The sequence below is a fragment of the Mus caroli genome, chromosome 7 (genome assembly GCF_900094665.2).
Source record: "Mus caroli chromosome 7, CAROLI_EIJ_v1.1, whole genome shotgun sequence".
Classification (NCBI taxonomy): domain Eukaryota; kingdom Metazoa; phylum Chordata; class Mammalia; order Rodentia; family Muridae; genus Mus; species Mus caroli.
This window is the reverse complement of record NC_034576.1, coordinates 134,499,252-134,519,339: the sequence shown is the minus strand read 5'-3', so window position 1 is coordinate 134,519,339 and position 20,088 is coordinate 134,499,252. Positions and strand designations below refer to the sequence as shown.

At 48.2% G+C, this 20,088-nt stretch overlaps 1 protein-coding gene across 2 annotated transcripts in view; it reads left to right on the top strand.

The window, feature by feature from the left end:
* Nucleotides 1–10,541: 10,541 nt before the first annotated feature.
* Chst15 (carbohydrate sulfotransferase 15) overlaps nucleotides 10,542–20,088 on the top strand; it is an 83,745-nt gene continuing 74,198 nt past the window's right edge. The window contains exon 1 of one of the 2 annotated variants that reach the window (XM_029479407.1): nucleotides 10,542–10,677. The gene's annotated coding sequence lies outside the window, so the exon portion shown is untranslated. Of the gene's footprint in view, nucleotides 10,678–10,908; nucleotides 11,425–20,088 lie in introns of those variants that run through there. The other variant, XM_029479409.1, reaches the window with a different exon arrangement.

Below are 20,088 nucleotides of genomic sequence, written 5' to 3'. Positions count from 1 at the left end.
ATTAAAGGCCTGTGCCAGCCATCACCCAATTTTGTAGAGCAGGCCAGCCTCGAACTCACAGAAATCTGTCTGCCTCTGTGTCTGCCTCTGTATTGGAATTAAAGGGCCTTCACATTTCTTCTGCTGTTTTCTAGCATCTGAACAATCACTTCTTTTTTTTACAACATATGATAATAAATAAGTAATATATGTATTCTATTTATATGAGTGCACTGTAGCTGTCTTCAGACAGACCAGAAGAAGGCATCAGATCCCATTACAGATGGTTGTGAGCCACCTTGTGGGTGCCGGGAACTGAACTCAGGACCTTTGGAAGAACAGTCAGTTCTGTGAACGGCTGGGCCATCTCTGTAGTCCCTTGAAGAATCACTTTGAAGTAAGTGCAATCTCAGGAACAAGACCCCACTCACTGCCCTAAGCAGGAGCTGTGATCTTACTTCTGGGATGAATTGGGTACTGGGAACTGTGATGGTTGTCTTGGTTGTCAACTTGACTCCGTCTAGAATTAACTAAGGCCACTAAAGTGGCTAGGCACAACTGCAAGGAATTTTTCTTGATTGGATCATTAAAAGTGGGAGGACCCACCCTAAATCTGGAACATACCTTCTGACTAAATCAGTGGTTCTCAACCGCTAGACCTAGACCCCTTTGGGGATAAAATGACTTTTTCACAGGGGTCCCATATCAGATAGCCTACATATCAGATATTTACATTACAATTCATAACAGTAGCAAAATTACAGTTATAAAATAGCTGACAGAATGATTTCATGGATGTGTCACCCATGGTGCTATGAGGAACTATGATGGCAGCATTGGGATGGTTGAGAATCACTCACTGGACTATATAAAGGGCATGGAAGACAGGAGCTCATGTTCCGCCTGCTTGTGCTTACTCTTACTTCACTGGCATTAGAGCCTACTTCTTCAGGATTCTGGTGCAGCCTGAAGACCAATGGAAGCATCCAGCTTATGAACTGAACAGCTATTGGATTCTTGGACTTTCTGTTGGGAGACAGCCACTGTTGCAATAGTCGGACTACAGCCTGTAACCCATTCTAATAAATTGACAGGATTCATTCACTCAGTTCTGTGTCTCTAGAGAACCCAGACGAATACAGGGACCCACTGGAAGAACATGTGCAAGAGCATCAAGTCCTGCCTTTCACTCTATCTGTTTCACAGATACTGAAGGTGAGCCAGAGGGCTAATTCACTGAGGAAGAAAGGGCGAGGAGAAAGGGAGGCAGAAGCTGGCAATTTGAATCCTGGCTCTTTCCTCCTCTCTGCAGAGGATAACACAAGCCTGCTAGCGTCATGGAGGAGAACACTATGCCTAAAGAATCACACAGGGAAATGACAGGCTGAGGAACTCCGCTGTGCCTGCAAAGCCCTCTGCTCAGGCAAGAGGCCCTGATGCCTTTTATTAGACAGAAGACCATTCTACAATAAATACTCTTCACACAGGCCAGAGAAGTTACCATGGTTGGCTTGGTTCCAGCAGAGCTGAGTCAGCAGGAAATCTGCCAAGGTGCAGCAAACCCCGTGTCTTGTGGGTTCCCTGTGTTGATATTTTTTAAACCCGAGGCTGAGAGCTTGAATGCCAAATGTGCAGTAGACACACTGCCCTTGTGGGCCCTAGGTCCTGTGAAGGGGTGAGTAGATGAGTGGATGGTCTAGCAGTCTTGCAAAGGGGTCAGAGCAAGTTTCTTATTGTGAAATAAGTCAAAGAATATTAACTCCTCAGGGGTTTTGAGGACCTTGAGATTTCCCACGCTTTAGATTTGATTTTATCTGTTTATTTATTCACTTGCCATACTGGACATTGACCCCTGGCCTTGAATATGTTGAAAGTGTCCTAGCAATGAGCCATATCCTCAATCCTGCATGGTATGCTGATGAGCTATTAACTATGGTTTTCTGAGTATGATGTCTCTCTTATCTTCCTCTGGTGTCAACTTTACCAAACAGTGCACTGGGATTTCCTCTATGAACCTCTGAATTTATGAACTAGCTCAAAGGACCAGAGTGACAAAGGAAGAGTTTGTAAACTGTAAAGCTCTAGAGAAAACCCAAACATAATTAATTTTTTTGGCATGGGGTAGGTTCTGAGCAGCTAAGGGACCTTGTTTCTCTATCAGGACTTCATAGAAAGGGGCTGTGTCCATGGGATGGGTCTTGTTCACAATTAATACTTGAGAATTACCCAAGAGCTAGGGGTGCAGCTCAGGTGGTAGCATGAGTGCATAGCATGTGTGAACTAGGTAGGGTGAGGTGGTGCATATTTATAATCCCGCTCTTGGGAGGTAAAGTCAGGAGGATCAGAATTTCAAGGTCATTCTAGACTATATAGCCAGTTTGAGGTCAACCTAGTCCCTATTTTTAAAACAATCAAAGAAACAATCAGTCTGTCTGTCTACCTATCTACCTCCTTACCTGCGTACCTACATCCCAGTAGTCTCTGTGAATATAGTTCTCAAATTCTCCATCACCTGTTCAGTTCTCTGACTGAACTGCAAGAAGAAATAACTTTTTTATAACTGCCTAGGAGTTAGGCTCTATCCCAGCCTCAGGAGGGAAAGCTTGTTAGGCTAGCTGAGGATAAGAAGTGTAGGCGGGCTCAGTGTGGCAGCCTATGCCTTTAATCCTAGCTCTTGCTCTACATAGCAGGCTGAAGGGCAGCCACCGATACTTAGTGAGACCCTGTGGAACATGGAGGAGGAGGAGGAGGAGGAGGAGGAGGAGGAAGTTTTGTAGGCACATGTCAGTGTCAGTGGGTCTAATACAAGTTATCTGGTAAGAGGAAACCTCAACCAAGCAAACATCCCTATAAGACTGGACTGTAGGCAAGCCTGTGGGATATTTAATTGAGGGATGATTGATGTGGAATGGCTCAACCCATTGTGGGCACTGTCATCCTTGGGCAAATGGCAGTGGGGTGTATAAGAAAGTGAACTGATCAGGCTAGGAGGAGCAAGTTGCTTTGGGTTGGTGTTTTATCACAGTAATAGAAGCTGTAACTAAGAAGAGTGGCAGAGCCAGGAGGCCAGGAATGAGTCCAACCTTGTTTTTCTGAAATGCAGACCCCTGGTTGCTGAGGCCTTCCCTCCACTCTTCAGCTCCCCTCCAGGCTAACACCCTCCCTGTTCCTGTGTATCACAACCACCAGCTAAGATGCCTCAGGGCTGGTGGGGGCCATAGGGCTTACCTATTTCTTGGGGGTGGGGCTTAGGGGATGTATGGATGAGCTTTTAAAGATGATTATTGATACACACATTGAGAAATTATCTTTTTAGCAAAATCCTTAGGATTTAATTTGGATTTTGTTTCATTGGTTTGGTGAGACATTATTCAGTCCAGGTTGGCTTTGAACTTACAACAATTCTGTCTCAGTCTTCCAGCTGCTGGGATTACAAGCATGTACAGTCTCCTGAGAAGTCTTAGACAATTTTCCCAGTGAGAAACCCCACTGGGCTCTGGCTCTTGCCCTCCAGTCCTTGCTCACAGCCCTGTTCTAATGTAAAGTCTTTGTTTACTTTTCAGTCTGTTTATTTTGCGAAACTTTTAAATAGTAAATGATAGTGCTATTTATTTTTTATTTCAGGGAAAACAAATTATTCTTTATGGATACTGTTGAAGATCTCCTCATAGTGGATTCTTTCCCAACATAAATGAAGTGAGAGATGCCTTGGAAGCATCTACCCTCCAGCCTAAGCCAACTTTCTCCATTCCCAATCACAGAGACAGCTCCCAGCAGCTGCACAGCTCTCGATGCCTGTACTTTAGGCTAGGAATGTCTTCCTGAGAATATGTTGATAGAATGTGGGGTTGGAAGTGAAAATTGTGGCACAGGGAAGTCCTGGCTAGGGCAAACACCTAAAGGACCCAGAGTTGCTGACGTTGGGAATCTCTGCTCAGGCTAGCTCCTTTCCAAGTCTTTAAGAGAGGAGGCAAGAACCAGCATTAGCCCTAGTTGGTGCATGTTCTTGCTGACTGGGGGCCTCTGAGGTAAGAGTGGGGCCCTAGAGGCCCCTGGCTGTGCTTAGGAGGAAGTGGATGAGCAAACAGGTTTACTTCCTGATGCAGAAGAGGAAGTGGGCCAGAAGTTTTAAAACGAAGGGCCCCTATGATGATCAACCTTACGTGGCACTTGGCTGAGCCTTGAGATGTTGATGTCGTGCTGGGTGTATCTGTGAGGTGGACACTGGAATCAGCGGGCTGAGTACAGGTGATTGTTTAATTTAGTGTTGGTGGGCCTCGTCCATTCAGTTGACAGCTTGTATAGAGGAAATGGTTGATTGAGAAAGGGTTCTCTCTGTACCAATCTTCTCTTGACTTTTGTGAGCTATTGCATCATATTGCTCATTATCACTGAGTTTGGGATGGCCTGTTCCATAGCCATGGGAGACTGGCACAAAGAGTGAGCCAGTCCCACTTCTCTGGATGGGTCACAAGGACTCTGATGTCAATTTGAGACCATCTAGTCCTACCATTCATTTTCCAAGGAAGGATGTGAGACACGGAGATATCAAGACAAATGAGGTTCAAACCAGAGCCTGGGTGCTTTTAGCCATTCTTTGACATATTAAATGCATCTAGAAAACCCTGGTAGGGTAGAGGAGAGAAAAGGATCTTGATCTCGGTGCTTCTGTTCCCAGGTACACACCCACATCCAAGGGTATACAGACATTGGGTCTTAAATTTATCAGAGTGATTCCCCCCCTCCCCCTGTCCTCCCCCCCCCCTCCCCCCCCCCCCCCCCCTCCCTCTCCCTCTCTCTCTCTCTCTCTCTCTCTCTCTCTCTCTCTCTCTCTCGATTTGTTTATTTATTTTATACATATGAGTACACTGCAGCTCTCTTCAGACACACCAGAAGAGGGCATCAGGGCGTCAGATCCCATTACAGATGGTTGTGAACCACCATGTGGTTGTTGGGAATTGAACTCAGGACCTCTGAAAGAGCAGTCAGTGCTCATAACCGCTGAATCATCTCTCTAGGCACCATCAGAGTGATTTCTAAGAGGGCTGAATTCTCTCCAGTTGACATCTATCTAAGATGGTTTCTGGACATGGACTCTGGTTTTTCATAATGCCATTGACACAGAGGTCCTGTCTGAATCAATGAGAGCGGATGTGAGAAAGAACCAGTGAAGAGGCAGGGCTCACCATTGTGGGAGCCTTGGCCCATACCTGGCTATATAGACCTTGTTGGTACTATGGAGGCTTGAGACACAAGTGTCAATGTTTTAACCAGAAGGCAGACAAGACCATATAATGTCTGGGGAAGATCCTGGTGTATTTGAAGGAAGAATCAGAATGTAGGGACCAAGGGAGGAAAATGATAGTTGGCAGGAGAATGAGCTAAAGCTTCAAGGAAGAATGGACATGGGTCTGAGGGAGCCTGTGACATGGAACCTATCCGGACCCAGATTTCTAACAGTTTAAAATTCCCCAGAGACATGAGACCTGGATGGCAGCTAACTGGCCCCGGGATAATCCAGTGTCAAGACTTACAGGTGGGATTCCTGAAGGCATCCAGGCAGGTGCACTTGATAGCATCATAGAACTGGGGTTGTGGGAGTTGGGTCCACAGCAAGGAGAGGCAGGGGAGAAGTATGCACCACAGTCAGCTCCCGGCACTTGCCCGTGGGTGCCGTTCCATTATCCTCCCAAGCATCCTTTGGACTGCATTAAGCCTGCAACCAGGAAAAAGAAATTTATTTAGAGGGTGCAGGTATTTCACATTTAGGGCAAGTGATGATGCTTGCAATTTACAGCTTGTTCCTGTTGTTGGGTGTGGGTTCTTATGGCAGAGGCTAGTAAGTGAAACGCTCCTGGCTGTAAACTTGATCTTATTGGCAAACTGTCTATTATGCAGCTAAAAACATCTAGTTAATAGGCACTGTCCTTCAACAACCAGTAGCAACCAGAGTTCTGGGTGGTGATAACAGTGACATTACATCTCTTTTATCACCCCTGGGTTCTTTATGCTGCCAATTATCTGGCACGTGCGCTCCCCTGGCTTCCCAGACCATGCTCTCAGCCTCATTTGGCTTTCCTGGGGCTCTGTTTGTACTTGTAGCATCCTCAAGTTTCACTGGTGGGGAGAGGATCTGATTTTTAGGAAGCAAGAGTAATCACAGGAGGCAAAGGCTGGCAGACAATCAAGCAGGTGACTCCAATAGAGCCATTTGCCAAGCACCTAGAGGGTGTGTCTGCGGCACCAGATTCTGAGCTCTGGTCTGGGAATGCAGTAACAGGAGAGACTAAAAAGAGTCTGAGATCTCAACAACCTGTTTTGTTATTGTTGTTGTTATTTGTTTTTGAATCAGTAAACTGCCCTCCCCTCTACCCTATAGAACAGACAGCTTTCATGCAAGTGTGAATGTTTGGTGAAGACTAGCTCTGGCCTTTCTTCCCTGAATGTTCAATGCCAAGTCAAGTCTGCTGTTTTAGGGAACCTCTTACTATCTTAAATCCTGTAGAAGGCTTGGATCGAGTGTAGGAAATTTTCACAAGAACCCAAATTTCACGTCGATTTGTGATGGATTAGCATACTAAAATTGGTTTAAAGTGCGCTTAATGGATGCATTCCTGCGGGAGGGATCCGCCCAACCAGAGGATTTCTAAATTTATAAAATTGAAATGCACTTCGGGTTACTGAGAAGTCTAAATTTGTCAAAGTCACAGGGTGGAAGGCAGGTCGTTGCAGCAATCTGAATCCAGGGCTGCCAAATCCAAGAGCCCAGGCCATGACATCTAGGGCCCCTGGGCCACGCCCTTTTCAGGCAGAAGCAGAGACTGGGCCTTGTGGGCCTTGTGTTTACTAAGCCTTGGCATGAGTGAGGTACATCATTGGCATCAGTATACATTTACCGTATGGGGAATGACTTTAAGTATGCTTCTGCATACATGATTTCTGAGCCTCAGTCTTCCAGCCCGGAGAGTGGGCATGAGCAGCATTGAAGGTTGGGAAGGATTAGGGATGCAGAATGAGAAAGTACTGCTTGTCTCGTGAGGCCTTTGAAGATCCCTTAGGACTTTCCTTATCTCAACGACTCCCTCTTCATCCTATTGTGTGGCACACAGTAGGTGCTCAGGGAATGTTTACAGATGAAATGGATGTGATTGTAAGGGCTGTGGTGAGGGGTCCTTGTTACAATGCTCTGAGGTCCCTATGCTGCCCCTTAGAAAGTCTCTATTCAAGTTATAACTGTCACTCATTTAATTCATTATCAATTATGTGGCAACTATATGCAAAACTTTCAATAATGATACTTATTAATAATACCTAATATGTTGATTCCTGTTGCCTGAAAATTGCATTTATCATTTTTCTATTTTTAGATTTATTTTTATTTTTTATATGTATGGATATTTTGCCTTTGTGTATGTCCATACATGGTGTGAATGTTGTGCCAGAAGAGGACACGGGGATGCCTTGGAATTGTTGTTACAGATAGCTGTGAGCCATTATCTGGGTGCTGAGAACCAAATCCAGGTCCTCTGTAAGAACAGCCAGCACTCTTAACTACTGAGTTATCTCTCCCACCTCCATGGTCAGCATGTTTCCAATGTTTGCCACAAGCCCACTGCTGTGATGCAGCAGTCAGCTCCTGCCAAAATAATGCTGTGCAACAAAACAGTTTACATCAAATTAGCATTTCCTCCTACCATGTGTGAGTGTGTGTGTGAGTGTGTTTGTGTGCGTGTATGTGTGTGGTGTGTATGGTGTGTGTGTGTGAGTTATCTGGAGCTGGGGTGACTTGGCTCCAGGGTGCAAGCTGAACTCAGGTCTGCTTCATGGGTGTTCATTCTGGAGCCTTGCTGGAAGAGAAAGCTCCTTTTTAAGATATGCTTTCTAGAAGGTGGGCTACTAAAATACAACAGAGCAAGCCAGGAGTTGGAAGAGCAACCTCTGACTCAGTTGTTCTTCAATATCAAAATTGTCAAACAAAACAAAACAAAACAACCAAATTAAAAAAAAAACAAACCCAAAAACCAAGTGGAAAGTCAAGCTGTGGAGAGGTGTAGCCTGTACACCATGGGGTGGTAGCTGGGGAGCTGTATGTCATTGTTAGCATTTGGAAGTGTGTCTGCTAAGTGTGCATTGAGTAAAATGTAATCTGAATCGTGATATTAAAGAGTAGAAATTTCACTCAACTATAGGTGAGGCCTCTGCTCTATAATCAGAATCAAACAAGGTCATCAGTGAGGGACGTGCTGTGATCAGATACCTGTGGCTTTATAAGAGAGAGAGACCAGAACACACAGAGACCTGTGCTCCCCCACCCTCCACCCCCTGGCTGTGTGATAGACTGAGCCACCTTGGGAGTCTGCCAGATAGACTCTTGAGCCTCCAGGAACATGAAGTAAGCAAACCCCTTTTCTTTATGGTGCTACCCAGCTTCAGGTATTTTGTTATAGTGACACAAAATGTACTTGTGTAACCACTGTGGAAGACTGAGGAGCTAGGAGCAATAACTCAGTGGTAAGAGCTACTCAGCAGTGCTCAGTAGGTGGTGGAGGTAGAATCTGAACCTAGGCAACCTGGGATGAGTGTCTGGGCAGGGCATGGGTGTGCTTATTGTCTTCAGCTTTCTGTATTTGTTTCTTTCGGTTTCAGGCGTTTTGTTTGTTTGTTTGTTTTTGTGTAGTCTTTGTTGTCCTGGAACTCACTTTGTAGATCAGGCTCCACTCACAGAGATCCACTTGCCTCTGCCTCCAAAGTGCTGGAATTAAAGGTGTGGACCCTATTGCACCCCCACCCCTCCACTTTTGTCTCTTACTTAGGAATTGCTGAAGGCCTGAGCTCCAGCTGTCTTCACAGACCTACCCATCCATTCTTCTCTCCCTGTCTTCATTCACACGAGGCAACTGGGTGTTGTCAGAGCATTTTGGAATAACAGGCTAATTTTTTGAAGTTAATGTTGAGGGGGGAAAAATTAAAAAAAAAATCCTTCTTCAGGTAAGCTCAGGAACATATATAATACCTTGGAAAGACCTGGTGGAATTCATATCAAAGTGGCCCAGGGATTTTACTTAAAAACAATTTGTTCCCATGTCAGCTGTGATTTCTGACACCTGAATTTGAAAGTCATCTGGGTGGGCCCAGCGCCATCCCCATAATGGGGTATGTATTGGAAAGTCCCCATACGTGTGGCCCAGGGATCATGTTCCACACACTCTTACAGGAAGGGATTTCCTCCTTGCTGTTTCCAAAGAACCTTCCCTGTGTTTGCTTAAACCGGCTGCATGCCCTGGTCTGACAGCTGCCTGGCCCAGGACTTTGCTTGTAGGCGCCTGCACAACCCACCCTCTTAAACAGCAACCTGCACTGTGTCCCAGTGCAATTACTCGAATATATAAACCTTACTGAAAGGCAGTCTTTTCTCCGGAGCTAATAAATAAACCCCAAAGCCACAACGTGTGTAAGACCATGAAAAATGGCATCATTATCTATTGGGAATTGTGAACTCTGCAAAAACCAGCTCATTGTATTTTTAGAAAAAAAGGTTTTTGTTTAAAAAAATAATAAAGACCTCCAAATCATTAAGCCAAGTCTACATGGGGGAAAAGCAATCCAGTCTACCGACTGGGAGGGAAGTCTCGTTGCTTCATTAATCTTTCTTTGCAGATTTTTATATAAGAGGCAGTATTTGTTGGGAAGCTAGACAGTGGTTTTCAAGAACTCCCCTGTCATCCAGGGTTCCTATCTGCAGTCATGGCCCTCTGATCGTGACCTCTGAATCAGTCGCCCGTGGATGCTGAACCAGAACTCTAGGACTTTGGGGGTGAGGTGGGAACCTCAAACAAGACTGAAAGGGGCTCCCGTTCTCTAGAATCACCTTTAGCACATATGCCAGCATTTTACTGTTAGGGAGCATTTTCCCGGTTGCTTCAAGAAAGAAGATGCTGGACTCTGGCCATAGGAGCGTGGGCAGGCCCAAGACTGTGGCTTCTATCCTGTTCCCCAGAGTCTGGGGTTTGGTGCTCCAAAGGCTGTTCCGAACAAGTCTTAAGAGTTTAAGGTGTCATTCTTCATGTTAACTGATTTCATCTTCAGCCCACAGCCGATCACTGGAGCCTTTCCTTGAAGCAGTCCCCGTAGGCCACTGCGGCAGACAGTGGTACTCAGGGTCCTGTAGAACCTTACCTCTCAGAAGAAGCAAACCTACAGGGCCCAAGAGCTAGGCAGCCTTTGTAGAATGCAAAAATACAACAGAGGGCGCCGAAACCACCCGCGTCAGTGGCCTTGAATATCAATGTATGGGCTGTCTCTAGACTGCCAAGTTCCTTAAAACTGTTTCTGGTAACCGGGTCACTGCCACACACACCAGGTTTCGGTTTTGTCTTGTCGGAGTCACCGCAATACACAAACTGTATTTACTTGCTGGGCGAGGGGGCGGGGACCAAACCCACCGCTCAGCAGGGCGCGCACGCCTTGATCTTGCATTCCAGACTCGAGCTGATGTGTGTCAGCGCGACATGGGGCGGGGGGAGGGTTCTGTTCAGAGGTTTCATTCGCCATCTGCAAGTCACTCCCAAACTTTTCCTCCCAGCGCTCGGGGAGTCAGGTTGACGCGCCCTGGGTGCGGGGTGCTAAGCGCGGGGCTGGGCGCGCGCTCCCGCGGAGTCGGAGCTGCAGAGGCTTCCGAGATCGTCTTGGGCTTTTCAGGTACAAGTTGGGCTCTGGGTGACTGGGCAGGGGGTGGCGAGTAGCGGCGGGCGGAGGTTTGGCTCTGGGTCCCGGTGCCCCTCTGCGGGTTCGCTCAGGTTGGCCGGGAATGGGAGCTGGGAGTCCGGACCGCCAGGGCTGTGTGCAGCCTCACTCCCTGCGCGGAGGCTCCGGACGCGGAGGCGGCGGCGGCCCAGGCAGACAATGAACTTGGAGCGCGCCGAGCTCCGGCAGGTTTGGGCCCGCACCCCTCGGTCAGGCCTCCTCGCTACAGGCACGGTCCCCTGTAGGAGGCGTCCTTTTCGCTGCGCGGTCCTGGCCGTGCTCTAGGTCCCCAGCACGCCTGGGGACCCTGCGGGAAGGACTACCGGTGGCGGCGCCGGGGCTCACACGCCCCCTCCCTAGACAGAGCGAATGTGGTCCGAGCTCCAAGACAGAGAGAGGACCCGGTGCTGGCGTGGTGGCGCTGTGGACAGCTGGAGGCCGGCGGAGGACGCACGCCGCGGGGCACGCACCGGCTAGCTGTCCCGCAGAACCGCCCCAAGGAGTCAGAATTCGCGCGACCCTGGGTCGACCAGGAACTGAGGGGGAAGGACGACTGGATATAAGGCCAATGAATAGACAGATCGGCGATTTTCTGGAGCGAGCTCTCCACAGGCAGAGCTGGGGACCGGGATTCCCCTAGTCGTGTTCACTGCCCCTCCCCCGCACACTTTAGGGGAAGTTTCCAGGCGTAGCCTGGGGCAGGTACGTGGGCATCTGCCACTGTCTCTGGGTACCAATCGGAGCCGCCTCGGGAATCCGGGCTCTAGCCGCACTGCCGCTCTGGGTGGGAAGGCTCGTGTGGGTCTCGGGGAACAGCCCCAGGCGTCAGCGTCTGTGGGAGCAAGATTCCCGAGGAGAGACCGTGGGGACAGGCCTGGGAGGAACCGAGGGACCAGTCTCAACTTTTTTTACTCGCCGCTTTTCCCTTCGTCGCTGTACCCTAGTCCCCGAAGCGGCCTGACTAGGGAGTCTCAGCTGTGTCTCCGGCCAGCTGGGGAGCAGAGAGCAGAACGAGGCTGCTCTGAGCTAAGCCGTGGGGGCGGCGGTGGCGGGTGGTGGTGGTGGAAGCCGAGAAGGCAGGGGCCCGGACGCGAGGAGCGACGCTGGGGATGTTGGTAGCGTGCTAGTCGGTGGGGCTGTGTGCTCCGATGGAGTGGAAGCGGGCGTTGTGTCTGGTAGCGGGTCTTGGCGCACTTGCCCGGGTGGAGCCCAGGGGATCGTGGATGGCGGCAGGGCGAGGGGAGCCAGACTGTGCAGGGAATGAATGGAGAGCTGGGGAAGCGCCTTCTTTCTCCTTCTGGCGAATCGATTGGCCGGCTTGCGCTCATTTGTGTTCACGTTTAGGACTCCGAGGTCCCGCGCACCCTCGTTTGACTGCCCCACCGTGGTCGAGTGTCCACGTTGCCTGCCTGCCTGCCTGCCTGCCTGGATCCGCTAGAGCGAGCAACCCAATGCTAGGGCTGGTTTGCTTACTGTTAGGCTACTGGTGGCTGGACGTGGGCACCTCTAGTAAGCGCGCTTTGTCCGGGTTGGAACCAGCTGCTGGGGGTGGGGAGGGGCACCTTGTCCTAAGTCTCCTAATAGATCTGCTGGACTCTCGCTGTGGCGAGTACGTTAATGGCATGGAGTTTCTAGGAATGAAGTTCAGGAAAGCCTTGTGGCCAGCGACTCTGAGCTGGTTACTCTTTTATCAACTGCTACTTCGTTCGGGCCGGTGGGGGTGCCTCTGTAAGTGAGGACTAGGTCTTCAGAACATCCACTTTCTGCAGTTCCTGACTGGACGGTGTGGATCACTTCCTGGGTTAGGGTGAGCATCCCAAAAGTTCATCTGAGAACATCTGTAGCCCCCTCTACTCAAGGTGAGACAGAGGAAACCGGAGGTACAGAGGCTCTCCCAAAGTCTCTTGGAACTCCCCTGTTCTCCAACTGATTTTTCCTGTCAGCTGTCTCATTGCAAAATCAAGACTCCCTTCTGCAGAATATGACATTGACTGGTTTTGCAAAGTTGATCTGTTGACTGATCCACAAACACACACATATGGTTTTGTTCAAAGTAGCCTGGGAATAAAAATGGTTTATAATTGGGTTGGTTTTGACCAATAAGTTTGCTTCTCCCCCAAACTAAAGAAAAAGTGAGGATAATTTTCCTTTTTTCTTTTTGTCATCTCAAGAGATGGCGTTTGGAGGGGAAGCGGCTTTCTATTGTTGTTTCTCTACTAGGGCAGAGGTGAACAGAAAGTGAAGCTCTGGGTCCAGGCTTCCTCCCAAGGTCTTGCTCCCAGGTAGCTATCGCAGGGTCTCCTGAAGGAAACAGCACTGAGGAGACTGGGTGATCATTTGTTTTTTGATGCATGCAGAACCTGGATCACTGTTCTAGCCAAAGATCCAGTGTTGTTGTTACCTGCCATTCTTCCATCTTCATCCTTTCCTCCCTGTGTCTGAAGAGGGGCCTGGCTTTCCACGTTTCCAAGAGATTAATCCTTGCATCAGGAAGAAGCTACACTTGATAGAAAGGTTGGGACCAGAGCCAAGGGGACTTTGCTTATTCAAACCTTGAGAAGGAGCTGGGGAGTAATCTCAGATTAACAAGTTGGGCCCTGGGAGCTGGGAGCTTTGAACCTGAAGATAGCAAGTTGGAGATTGTGTGGTGTGTTGTGTGTGTGTGTGTGTGTGTGTGTGTTGGGAAGAGGAGGGAGACACCTTTAGCAGGTGAGCAACACAGAGGAAACCCTCTGTTCAACTCTAGCCAGTTGTTCACGGCTCTTGTAATCTCAACACAGTTCTTAACCCTAGATATGGAAGCGTGGGCTGGAATCTCAGGATGATGGAGGAGGTGGTGGTGGTGGTGGTGGTGGTGGTGAATGCTCTTCCCCAGTTCAAAGCTCCACATCTGACCCCTTGCTGCTATGTTAAAGAAGACCCACACCGATACAGATAAGGACTAATGTGCTACTTTTCATACCTGGGGCTATTGGGCTTGCCTAGGTCCCTCCACATGCTGTGTGTCATGTGTCCATAGCTAATCCATGCACCGCCTTAATGGACAGTGAGACTTGACATAAAACTTTTTGTTTACCAAATAGATCCCACCCTTGAGCCTAGGGATACCTTGGGGATAGGACAGACAAAGGGCTTGCCCTCTTTTAAGAGGGACAGACAGACATGCCCGTGTCGGACAGACAAATGATCCTTAAGTTGCAGGCCTGGGAGCAAGAGTGAGGCAAAGCACGTGCAAGAGGGGGGTTGGCTGTGGGGGTGGAGAGGAGCCTGGGCTGCAGCTCTTTATGGCCACTCTGCTGGCTTGGGTCTCTTACAAAGTCCCAGATAAAGACAGCCCTTGGAGTTGGCAGCTGTCACTTTGTGCCTGCTCCTCTTCTGGAGCTTCAGCTGGCCCCTATTTGTAGAGACATTGTTTGAAGACCATTTGTGTGAGAGAGGAGATGTTTTTCAAAAGTTGTGGCTGGTGCGGGAGTGTCAGTCCTCTGAGCAGTCACTCAGAAGATGTGTCTTCAGTGGTGTAGGGTTTAGAAGCGACTGTTGACTCAATGGGAATAAGCAACCTTCATCTCTTTCTGGGCTGTAAGGAGGCTCAGGTACCGTAGATATTGAGTTACCTCGAAGGGCAGTTTGGTCCTCCAGCTGGGAATAAAGAGATCATGTTTGTTCTTAGCTTGTTGACTGTACAGACAGGGTGTTTCAACTTACACAGTTCTTAAGTATTGGGGTCTATCACGGTCCCTGAGACTGCTTCTTCTCTGAAAACACTAGGACCTAATGATACACATAAAGCCCTGGCTCTCCACATCCCGAGGTGAACATAGAGGTGGTGGGTGCATGCTTAGCTTATCCAGCCTAATATCCAGGAAGAAAAGGGGTTGTGCTGATGTGGGCCAATAGGGACTGTTTTTCTAAAATACGAGAACTGAGCAGCAAGGCTGTTTTTGATAATAGCTGTCATTAGCTGTGTCCCTATACATTCACAGCTAGCCCTGCGCTAGGCTAGTCCCACAGATGTTTCTGTCCTTTTGCCTCTTTCAGCGGTCCGGGGAAGGGCAATGAACCCTCCCCCCCCATGATTTTGGTTATTTATATGTGCGGGGAGGGATGATGGAACTGGAGTGGGGACAGGCCTGGACCTAGAAGGAGAAGGCTGTGCCGATCATAAGTGGTTGTGTATGTGTGTGTGTGTCTGTCTGTCTCAGGGTTGACAAGTGGGAAGCAATTTCTGTCCTTTACAGAATTTGCTAGGATGCCCGGGGAAGGGGAGCCTCCTCTCTGTCTTATGCAGTAGCTCTGTACAGTATTTATGCGTTCCCTTTAGGTGTGGCCCCGGGCCAGGTGCACGGGGGCAGAGAGTCAGCTCTCAGCACGCCGTCCCTGTTCAGCGATGAGATAGATTAGTGGGCGAGGCAGAACTTGTGCAAGTCAGAATTACATAATGCTGCTGACAGACGTCTTTGAGGGGCCTTGGGAAAGTACAGTGGGAGGCTGGTGAGTAGCTTGGAGGTTGGAGCTTTGGGGATGATGTCACCCAGGTGTCCTATAAAAGAGCAAAGCCCCTTCCAGGTGCCAGGAACAATGCCTGGCAATGCACTCAGGGAGCACTGGGTTTTTGTGGTATATTTTATTTTAACTTTTTTGGTTATAGAACTCATGACTGAAGATGGAAAGATATCTCTGAGGCCTAAGATTGCATGGCACCCTCCACCCGGACCCCTCATATGTATATTTCCTTCGAGCAGCGTTTCTCAACCCTTGGGTTATGACTCCTTTGGAGGTCAAACAACCTTTTCACAGGGGTCGCCTAAGACCACTAGAAAACAGACATTTACATCATAATTCATAACAGTAGTAAAGTTTCAGTTATGAGGTAGCAATGAAAATAACTGTATGGTTGGGGCTCAGCACAAATGAGGCACTATATTAAAGCGTTGCAGCCTTAGGATGGTGGAGAACCACTGGCCTAGAGCATCATATCCTTCCTCCAATATAGTCTACTCTGAGGCCTTGGCTGAAAATATAGTACAGTGATAGAGGGCTTGCCTAGCATATGCAATGAAAAAAGAGAAAAGCATTGAGAGAGAGAGAGAGAGAGACAGAGACAGAGAGAGACAGAGAGAGACAGAGAGAGACAGACAGACAGAGAGACAGAGAGACAGAGATCACCTTGTTCTAGCTATGTTTCCTGAGGCTGGTCTGTGCCATCTTCTCATCTGTCCAGAGAAGGAACAGGGCCTGTGGGTGCTATTTAACACTGTTATATTAAACAAGGTAGAGACCAGGTCACTCTCAAGAAAAAAAAATGCTGGTTTAGCTGGCCTTTGAATGTCACATCTTGAGCCCTTCTCTGAGCTTGAAAGGGGAATGGGTGTGGGAAGGGAGCTCCTGGATGGGGCGCGTGCTCCTGACGCCTCCTTTACATCTCTAGGACTCATCTCGATTCAGGCATTTTAGCTTTCTGAGGAAAGTAAGGCTGGCAAGTCCTCAAAAGCAGAGGGTGTCATTAAAAAAAGAAAGAGAGAGAGAGAAAGAAATAAAGAAAGAAAGAAAGGAAGGAAGGAAGGAAGGAAGAAAGAAGGAGAGAAAGAAAGAGAGAAAGAGAGAAAGAGAGAAAGAAAACTTGGGTACTGTCCAGAATTGTGTTTGTGGTAGGAACACTGAAGCAGGCAGCCTAGTCACCCAGGTGTCTGGAAAATACCCCAACATGAGCAGATAATTAGATACAGGCTGGGCACAATTCTGTTTTCCTTACAGTGTTCTGGGGCCAATGGTTTCACATTTTCTCTGGAAATGGAATATGTGCCTGCTGGGCTGTTTTGTTCTTTGTGGTCAAAAAGATAGTGTGACGGCCACCTAGGAGGAAGACATGCTTTTCTGTGCTCGCTTCCCTGCGGGTACTGGGCCCATGGCTCCGTCAGCACATAACCCAACCTGCATGGCCGAGTAGGAGAGGCTAGAGGGGGGATCCTTGCAGTGTTAGGCTGCACCCTTGATGCATGGGTCTTAGAGCATTATCTGCTTATGAATGATCTCAGTCAATGCAAAGAAGAGTAGGCGGCACTTCTGGTCAGCATGTTTAGGGCCACAGTGCAGACATTCTCCTAGCTCAGGGCTTGGACACCCTAACCACTCAGAGAAACCATATAAGCCCCAGGCAGAGCCTGTCACGGCTTCAAGGCAATTCTGATTCAAGTTCCTGCTGTGTTTTCCCTCTTATTCCCTTGACCCTGGCAGCAAGGCTTAATGTATCATAGTTTCCTCATCCAAACACCTAAGCTAACAACCTCTGCCTGTATAGTGGTTTATTATAAATAGTACAAGTTCCGGTTCAGGGATACTCCCAACATCCAGCCACTTTTCTGGTGGAGATCAAATGTGACTTTTGTTCTTGTCGGAAGCTGAGGTTGGCAAGTCTGTTGAGGCAGTATGATGGATAAGGTATACCATGAGATGCTTTGACTAACTCAGCAAGTCTGCACACCATCCTGGTGTGGCTGGAGTGGGCTTTCCCCCTCCTGGACAGGTCCTTTCCTCCTTGCTGGAGGCAGTAGGAGTGTCTGCTTACCAAAAGGCAAGTAGTGAAGGTCTATGTCTCACTTCTGTATTCCCAGGACTGTATAGATGCTACCTGGCGTAGACACTGGAGGGGTGATACGTGTTGCTTTCTTCCTCTGTCTGGAAGCAAAGTGTTGGGCACAGTGTTTGGCCCATGATAAAGGGTTGGTCCCTGTCCTCTCTTGGGGATGCAGTGGACAGGATGGCCCAAGTGTACATGTGATACATCGATTCTGTGTTGGTACTTACTATGGGAGACTACCTGGTTTGTCATTCCAGGGAGTGACTCTATTTAGATTCCAGGCTGCGTTCAAAGAGGAATGCAGTTCACTTGAATGGAGGTAATGGCTGACTGGTAGCCAGGGTCCTTTTCTTTTTCTTTTTCTTTTTTTTTTGGGGGGGGGGTGGTGGCTCTCAACTGGCAGTAGAGTTCTCCCCCACCTCCTTCCTCCGTTTTGTCTTGCTATGTAGCTGAGGTTGATCTCAAACTGCTGAACTTATGTGTTATGCTGGGACACTTGGCATACGGTGTGCCTGCTATTGGCTTACGCTCTTACCAGGTAGAGTTCTGTCTTTGTGCTAAGTTCCCTGACCAGCCAGCCTAGACTTAGCTCTACTCAGGTCTCCTAGCCACTGAGAAGGGAAGTCTTGCATCTGCTCATTCTTCCTTGTGTCCTCACCCTCACTTAGGATCACTCCCACTAGGAAGCCTGGGCAGGCACTGCTGCCATCTCGCATGTTCCCCCTTAACCCCGCCACATACAGCATCTTTCCTCTGAGCTTCTGTAGCTCCACTCTCTTGTATTTCTCAGATTTGAACCCTTTCTGTGTGTGCTATGTTCTGGTTTTCTAGGTAACGTCTGTTTACCTGGCCTATTGAGCCCCTTGATAGAGAGAAGAGGGCCTGGGCCCTTGTCAATTTCTTGTCGTTGGACCCTACTCCTTGTTGAGACTGATCGCTATGTATTAAGTTCATGCATCAATTTACAAAGACTCACCTGAGAGCTGGTCTCCTGGGGATGCTTGTGTATACTCGGAAGATAGGGATTCTGGATTTGGTACAATGACCCAGGAGTTGACATTTGTTGACCTTCTAGAAGAGCCTGGTGTAATGACTGTGGACTCCCGGTATCACATTTGAGGTGTTATTATAAAAGCAATTACAGCTTTTTTTTAATGTGACTTGAGAATTGGGGGGAGAATGTTATGGGAATTTGGTTGCTGCTCCAAGAATATAAACAGGAGTCATGTGCTCAGGCAAGAGCCAGGGGCCGTTAGCATTTTGTGTGCCTGGAACATATAGCTTGTCTTAGGGTTCCAGTCTCCTTTGTTTGGAATGTAAATATTTGCATTAAAAATATAAAGTATGTCCTAGTGTGTATTTTTAGTGACTGTAGTTTCTAAACCCCAAATCAGACTATTGGTCTACAGAGGATTGTTTTCCTCCAATTTGTGAACCTGTTTATATAAAGAGTCTTCCAAATGTACACATACCAGACCATGTTTACTTTGTGTGCATGACGGATCTCCGGGCCTCCAAGAAATTAGTGGCCCTGATGAATCAGGGCTGCTGGTGGTGAGTCTCAGTGCACACTGCTGCCCCTTCCCTACTTTTTTGAGTTGCAGAGCTATCAGGAACAGTAGCAGACTTTGAGCCCAGGCCCCACAGGATCATCTAACTCTGTTTTCTGGTTTAGTTTCCTATTCATAGTCCGGTAGCCCTGGTTGATCTCTGTGTCTTCTAACCATGCACTTTGTTTCAGAACTGTTTATTGTTCTAGGACAGAGGTTCTCAACTTTCCTGATGCTGCAACTCTGTAATACAGTTCCTCATGGAGTGGTGACCCCCAGCCAAAAAGTTATTTTTGTTGCTTCATAACTGTAACTTTGGTACTGTTGCAAGTTGTAATGTAAATATGTGATAAGCAGGATACCTGATGTGTGACTCTGGTGGGGGTTGTGACCCACAGGTTGAGAACCACTGCTCTACAACAGAATGATGTTGCTACCCTGTGTCCCCATTGCCCGGCTGCTGTTGAACTGTGCAGATCTGTGTGACAACTTTCTCCATCATCATATCTGAGACAGTGTGGTTTTTCACTCGTCCTCAGGAAACTAAGCCCAGATCTGTCAAGTGTTTGCTTGCTGCTCTGGCCTGCCTTGTTTTCTGAGTTCAAATCTAGTGGCTGATGGGAACTGGGCTAGACCTCCTGCCCTGCGTGGGGGGACAGTCAGTTCTGGGACTTCCTCTGAATCAGCCTTGGATTGAAAGCATAACGGGGTGAAAAGTGTCCTCCCTTCACATCTAGATTCTTGGCTGGGTTACAAATTAAACTGACACAAGACAGATGGACAGAAGGAGGAACATAGTTGATTATACACACATACTCACACACTAGAACGTGGGAAGAAGGGGGGATGGTTGAAGGTCATCCTGAGCTAGAGAAAGGAGCAAGACTTGAGTCTCCTGGGGGAATGCCCACACATTGCAAGAGCGTAGGGTTAAGTCTTGGTTGCCTGGTCAACAAACACTGTCTTGTGCAGCTAAAGTCTCAGGGTAACTCATGCTATCTTAGGAACAATCACCAAAAGACGAGGTGAGTCTGCCTGAGTAGGTGCCTTTCCACATTGATGAGTGTCTGGGGATGGGGGTGATGATACACAGTTTGAATTCCAGTACTTGGTTGGCAGAGGTGAGCTGATCTTTGAGTTGGAGGCTAGAGCTGATCTACAGAATGAGTACCAGGACAGCTAACACTACACAGAGAAATCCTGTCTTGAAAAACCAAAATAAATAAATAAATAAATAAA